Genomic DNA, 7,431 nt, shown 5'->3' on the forward strand with positions numbered 1-7,431 from the left:
GTGTCTCTTATTTATAGAGTTGAAATGCGGCGACATTTCACGTAATGCTTGATTGTACGTGCATGTGTCTTTCATTTGTACAGTTACATGTATTTGATGTAATTCACATGTTCGCCACTATCATTTTGTTTGGTCGCCATAGTTACAGTCGTGGCACGGAAGTCTTAACCAACGCTTCCGGAAGAACGTCATTGTAAACAAACCGCACGGTGTTGCTAAGCTAACCTCTGTAGTTTTTTTACACCGAAGTTCGTATGCTAAAGCCTTTAGCCTCAAAGCTAATCTAGTTAACATCATTGTGTGAACACAGTGTCTGTTTTAGCAACTATAAAGTGATTTAACCACTTAAAACACTTCAACTTTATGTACACTTGTTGGTCTTTCCTTCATACTTTCCCTTTTAACTTTCTCACTTATTACTTTACCTATATTTTACTTGAAAAGGAAAATATTGATTTACAGTTACTAATTGCTTTACCTGCATTTGACTTGAAAAAGAAATACTGGTTTACAATTTTTAATTGTCAAATTTGAATTTAATAAAACCAATTAAATCGAAATTGAAATCCTACGTTTTCCTAGAAAGTAATTCTAAATGATCTCTACATTTCCAAATTTCCATTATTTCTAATTTCATAATTTTCATAAATCTAGAATTCTATTTTAGATCGAATTACTTTAGGTATGAATAAGCCTTGAACTTTAGAAGTTTAAGCAAACTTATTCCACCAAAGTTTTTCCTAATTTTGACTCACATTTGCTCATTGTTTTATTGCGTTATCTTTCTTTTCTTTCTTGGTTATTCACTTAGCCACTCTATTTTATTTATTCATTCACCGCTGTTTAATTCCCTTTTCCTTATTTCATCCTGTTATTTTCATTGACGTAATTTTCTTACCTTTTTCCTTTCCTCTTTGTATTCTAGCTTAGGAACGACACACCTGAGCCTTTTTTGGAGACATTGATAACTTATTACGAGTTTCAAACCAATCAGAGACAACCCTCTCTTACTAAAATTTTATTCTCATGTGTTAGTTGTTCATCAACTACCAATTCTAAACTCGTAATTAGACAAAGGCTTCAGAGCCATTTGTGGATCTGGTCTCCTTTCTTCTCCTTTCCTTTTCCTCACATCTTTCCTGTGCTCTCCTGCTTTCTTCCATCCTATTCTTCACTTTTGTAGGGATCAAGCTTGGACGAACCATCAATCAATTCTAAAGAAAGAGAAACACAATCTTTCCAAAGAAACAATTCATTAGGTATTTGATTTTAATCAAACCCTTTTGGGTTCTCCATACTCCCTGCATTTGTAAACGCAATTTAAATTTTGACATTTCCTCCAAGAACATTTAACAGAGACAAGTGTTGAGCAACCGTTGCCTTCACAGCATCCCTGGTAAGCAGTTCAACTGAAGGTGTGTGGTGTCAATCCTGTCAAACTAAGAAAAGAGGTATCAGCATTATTATTGTATTATTGTCCTTGCGAACATAAACAATAATATATATTTTCTTTTCTTTTATTTTAGAAACAGCTTTTCATTAATAGAAAATATTTATTGGAAATAAATATTTCTCTAAATTGAAAAAAAAACTTACAATTTGTTTTAACATTTCCTCTCTTTTCCCTTACTCAGTTGAGTGACAAAGTCCTCACATCACGAGTTGAAAACAGTTTTTCATTGATAGAAAATATTTATAGGAAATATTTTGTCTATTGAAATTTGTTTTAACTTTTTCTCTTTCTCTTTCCCTTACTCAGTTGAGTGACAAAGCCTTCTCCTCACTAGCCTTCCTGTATACACACTGAGACCAACACGTAGCCACACTTCACTATTGGTGTACATTCACTGAACGACACTTAGCTGTTCCACCACATATAGGCTTGCACCCCACACAGATCTGTGTCAGTCTCTTCTCCCCAGCGTGCCAACATGTCGCAGACGGAAAACCCCACTGCCCAAGATGTGGACGCCTGGCTCAGCGGCATTACAAACTGCCTCATGCCAAAGACAATTGAACTGTTATTATTTTTAATAATAATCATAATTCTGAGAAGATTCCCGACACATGATTCAAGCCAGAACCAAGACCACACTGAACTAGGCAAGATAACCAATTCTCTAAGCATTGCCTTCACAGCCCAGCTGAAACTAAGCGACAAGCACATCACCCACCTACAGGAGGAGCTGACACGTGCCCAGAGCCGCATAGACAAGCTGGAAGTGAAAGTCCAAGACGACTTCAAGCGTCAGACCAATGAGTTCCTGAGAGAGCTGATGCACATCCAACGCTGCACAGACCAGCACAAGGTGAAAGCTCAAGACAAACTTGCAGAGCAAGAAACAAAGGAACAAGTTGACAAGCTCCAAGAAGCCCTTGCAGTTGCGGAACGTGACAAGCAGGAATTAAAGACTGTCCAATGTCACCTGGTAAACAAACTAGAAAATGCCAATTCTGACATTAAAGATAAGAACTTTAAAATCAATGCTCTGGAAGACCATTTGAAATGGTACAGCACTGAAATGGACCATCTAAACCAACAATTAGACGATGCCAACGGCAAGCTCTACATGGTCAGAAATGAACTTAAACATGTTCACACCCAGAAACCAGAGTCAAGAAGGGAGGGGCCTCCCTCAGCATCACCACTGCTGAGCACAACAGAGTCCCCCATCCAAGAACCGCCATGCAACGGAAGAAATGAATGGCCAAAACCCACAACATCACCGGCCTTCACTACAGGATTCTTCCCTGTCAACCAAAGAGAGCTCATCCATGCAGACCCCAAAGTTGCGCACGAGATGACCCTTAAAGACCTTGACAAGCTGGCTAAGAACATCACACAGTTCAACCCGAACTCCATGGAGAACCACAACATCCAGACTTATCTCAGAGATATTGACTTCTACCTAGAGGTGAGACCCAATGTGACTGACGGAGACAGGTTGTATCTCCTCAGGTCCACATCCAGCCCCGAGGTACGAAGCTTCTTAGATCGACAACCTGTTCACGTTAAGCACAACTACCAGCTATTACGTGAGTCACTGATCAAAGAATTTACAGGCCCAGAGTCTGAACATGGACTGCTAGTCGCCTTGGAAACCAAACAAGGTCGACAAGAGACTCCCCAAGCTTACTACAACCGTTTCCGACAAGCCTACTTAGGTGCACATCACGAACCTGAACTTGAAGAGGATGTGAACTTCAAAACCCTCTTCCTGAGAAACCTGCACCCTGGACTAAGTCACCATCTTGGCGTCATGGCCTGCCCAAGCACAATGTCAATCCAACAGCTACGTGACTTGACACACAAGGCCTACATCAAACAGAAGATGAACTCAAAGAAAGGTTTGAAAACAGTCACAATTTCAAACTCCGGCAGCCAAGACCCAAGCCGTGCACTGCAAGACGGCCAGTGGCATGACAATGCCACAGCCTGTCATAAAGGACACGGAGAACGTGACCCCCATGCCACTGACAGCTTCCACACCGACAACTGGAAAATGTCATGGGACCAGCCACACTTCTCAAGAAACCCACCAGAAAGAAACATCTGGGATCCAAACTGGACAGCTAAAGTCCACCAACCAACACATTCAAATGCATCCACTGTGGGTAAACGACGGCGGAACCCACCTCTGCATCACTCAGTTAAACACAGCACTGAGAACAAGAACGCCCAAGAACAAGACAGTTCCACCTCAGAAGACATGGAACAACTGATGAGGCAAATTACAGCGTTCTTTGCAAACAACATAAACAGCGACGATCACAAGGATGAGTCACCCTTGTTATGACTAGAGACGGAACGGAAGGTCAGTGATCATCTGATCCACCTTCCAAATGGAGATGACTGCCACCTGTTCTACAACAGCACAGAACGAAGCGGTCTCTTGCAGCCAAACACCGCTGAAAACTCAGTAGTACCAGAGAACACAGTTCTGGTTACTCATCACCCACCAATAAACCCAACGAGTTCCCATCTCAAGAACCATGCTTGTGCAACAGTAACAACAGTAAGCACAGTAAGCACAGGTCAGACAGTCTGTCACAACCAGAAGGCATTACAAAAGGAAGGCAACGTAGGAGACAAAGTTTTGCACCACAGCTCAACACAGCCATGTCAAACTTCCTCCCACCTTCTGCCAAAGAACTTCCTGCCTCACTGGACTGACTCCCATCAAATTAGGGATGATCCCTCGTCCCAAGCCCAAGATGCAAAGAGCCAATCTTCATCTAAGCCCTTCAAGAAAAGGGGGGAGCAAGACAGACTGAACCAGATCTGACCATACATACACTGCACTACATTACATTTTACACTACACTACATTAACATACTCACCAACATGCTCTTCCTACAGACAGATATTAGTTTCAGAACCTAGCTCAACATCGACTTAGCTACATTCACCATAAGAACCATACAACCATCTGCACAACAAGTAGAACACCTTTCATTAAGCTGATACATGACACCTTAGATGCACGCAGTAGTGTTAGCCATACCAGGAAACACTTAACTGTTTTATTTTGTTTTGTTTTCCTCTTCCTCTCTTTCCCTTCTTCTTTATAAGGTAAAATACCTGACTGCCCCATAAGGGTCAAGGTCATGACATTAGGATTGACGCACCACGCCTAAGGTCTGAAAGCCATTTGAAAATTCAAATGTGAGCCCGAGAGAGCTCCATGATGGGTCACATCATTTTTACCACAAATGATGTCACCAGAACAACCTAGAACAATTTAGAAGAGAAGGAAACAAACAATTTAAATCACACAATTTGATCCAAGCATTAACATACTGAGACAATGTAGAATAACACTCCTAAAATTCAAACTTAATCCATTAGTACTCAGATAATCGAATTCCCTGCACCAGTATAGTGGTCAATCATGGAGGTGTTGTTTTGTTGTTGCTTTGTGTGTGTCTGCTTCTGTCCATTTTTCCACAGTGTCCGCCGATGTCTTCATCTCAACACATCGCCGAACAAAGGGGGGATATGTAGCAACTGTGGACGAACCAGACAAATGAATCATTCAGATGATTCTTTCAAAACATAATTCTAATTCAGAATTGGGGTTCCGGCTCCGGCCCGTCTGCAGATAAAGCCAGGCTGATTACTTTTACGACACATGCTTCCTGATAGCAGAAGCGACATACCAAAGGGTCACCCAAGAAGACAGAGAGACAATCCAGACCCTTTTGTTTCTTTACTTCACAGGAAAGCCAAAGAGACTGTTGAACAAATAAATCTGCTTCAAAATTGTTCCAACAATTTTAACGGACTTATCAAACATCTTTTAACTACATACATTTTGCATTATGTGTCCACAAGTACTACCTGTAAACAGTTAGGCTTTAGAACACTCACAATTCATGTAAATGTGTTAACTCTTGACTGAATGACTGAAAGTATGCCTTATTTGGACTTGATCTATTTCTTTTCATCTTTCTTAAATCATGGCTTGAATGAAATCTGTTTAAAATGTATTGTATTCCATTTAATAGAAATTATGTTAAAATGGCACTCTCTGCTGAAGCAGAAACAGGATGTAACACTTATGTTTTATTGGGGTCAGAGGAAGGCCCTCTTGAAACAGGACAATGTCTGATTGGCCAGGACTCCTCAGAGGTGTGACAAACAACTAAGTTTAAATGATCATATTGCAAGATAGTAAACGGAGAAGTTGGGGGAGAGGTTGGTCACTAAACGGGGGAGAAGTTGGTTAGTAAACGAACAGGGAGTTGGTTCTGTTCTGGGAAAAGAAGCCAAGACAAGTACCAAGAACAATGGAGTAACAAGAAAGAACAGACAAGCAGCTCATTCAAGCCATTCAACCTTCACTCACTTTTCTTTTCTTTTACTTAATTCTCCTTTACCGCTGAAAGTCTCGTGTCCTAAGTTTCGCCGCAAAGTTCAACCAACGACTTTTGCCGCTTCAACTCCAGCGACAAAGAGACTTCCTTCATTGTTCCACACGGACCTGATCTGGACCAATCATCGACTTGGGAAACCCCTCTCTGCACGACGAGGGAAATTCACCTTTAAGCCAACGCAAGCAAGTACCTCCAGATGAAAACTGAACTGGTGCATTTAAATGAATGATTCATGGTTCGTTCTGGTCTTTGAAATGCATTGATAGGAATTCGGTTAATCAGATCACCTCTCTCTCTCTCTCTCTCTCTCTCTCTCTTTCAAAACTCTTTCTCTCTCATTTCCTTCTTACTGCAACGCGTATGAATGTATGTGCGTGTGTGTGTGTGTATGTGCGTGCCTTTGTGTTAGATTAGTTTGTGTTAGAATAAATAAAATCTCTTGTAGATTTTAAAAAGAAAGTGTCTTGTATTATGTGCTTTATGATTTAATGTCTTAAACTGTCGATTTCAAGTTACCGTGCTCTAATCAGTGTTTTCACGATTGTTGGATATTTATATCCGTTACAAGAGCTTATTACGGCTCGAGCAAATGAACGCTGGACGAATCAGTTGCTCGGTCGTAATCTAAACAACTCTTTATTCATTTGAGCTAATTTTACTTCCTAGGGTGTTTTCCCTACACAGACAACCGACTCACAACAGAGATACAGAAGAACAAGCAGACAACAAACAAGACGCATGACAGTGCTGACTCCACTCCGCCACAGATCCCTGGCCCCACTCGATCCTGGGCTTGTGTTCCATCAGCCATGGGTGCCCCAGGACGATGGGATGATGAACAGATCTGGAGAGGTAAAATGCAGTTCAGTATGATTACCGGAAATGATGACGGTTATGGACTCCGTGGCGTGTGTGATGGTGGGTAATTTCTGTCCGTTGAGAGCGAAAACAGATATGGCACGATCCAGAGGACGAATAGGAATGTGCAAACGTGTTGCCAGATCCCAGTCCATAAGGCTTCCCTCAGTGCCCGAGTCGACCAGAGCCTGGCAGATGTGATGTCCCGATACCCACTGCAGTCTCACCGGGAGGAGCGTCGCAGACGAGGATTTATCCAAGGCTAGATCACCCGACAGTATCCTCGGTCCTACTGCTGGACTTCTGTCCTTTACTGGGCAGTCCTTAAGAAAATGTCCAGCTCCACCACAGTATAAACAAAGTCCTTTTTCCCTCCGGTGTGTCCTCTCCTCCCGGGAGAGCCGAGCTCTCCCCACCTGCATGGGCTCTCCGCTGATCCCCACGGCAACCAGTTCCTCGAGACGCGCTACAGGCTTCCTGTGTTCAGCGCGTTCGTGCAAACGGCCATCCACTCGCAGCGCGAGCTCAATCAGTCCGTTAAGAGTGGTGGGTAGATCCAGTGAATAAATTTCTTGTTGAACACGGTCGGCCAGCCCATGCAGGAACACATCCCACTGCGCCTCCTCGTTCCATTTACACTCCGCTGCCAGGGTGCGGAACTCAATGGCGTAGTCGGAAACAGGTCGAACTCCCTG

The sequence above is a fragment of the Megalobrama amblycephala genome, linkage group LG1 (genome assembly GCF_018812025.1).
Source record: "Megalobrama amblycephala isolate DHTTF-2021 linkage group LG1, ASM1881202v1, whole genome shotgun sequence".
Taxonomy (NCBI): Eukaryota; Metazoa; Chordata; class Actinopteri; order Cypriniformes; family Xenocyprididae; genus Megalobrama; species Megalobrama amblycephala.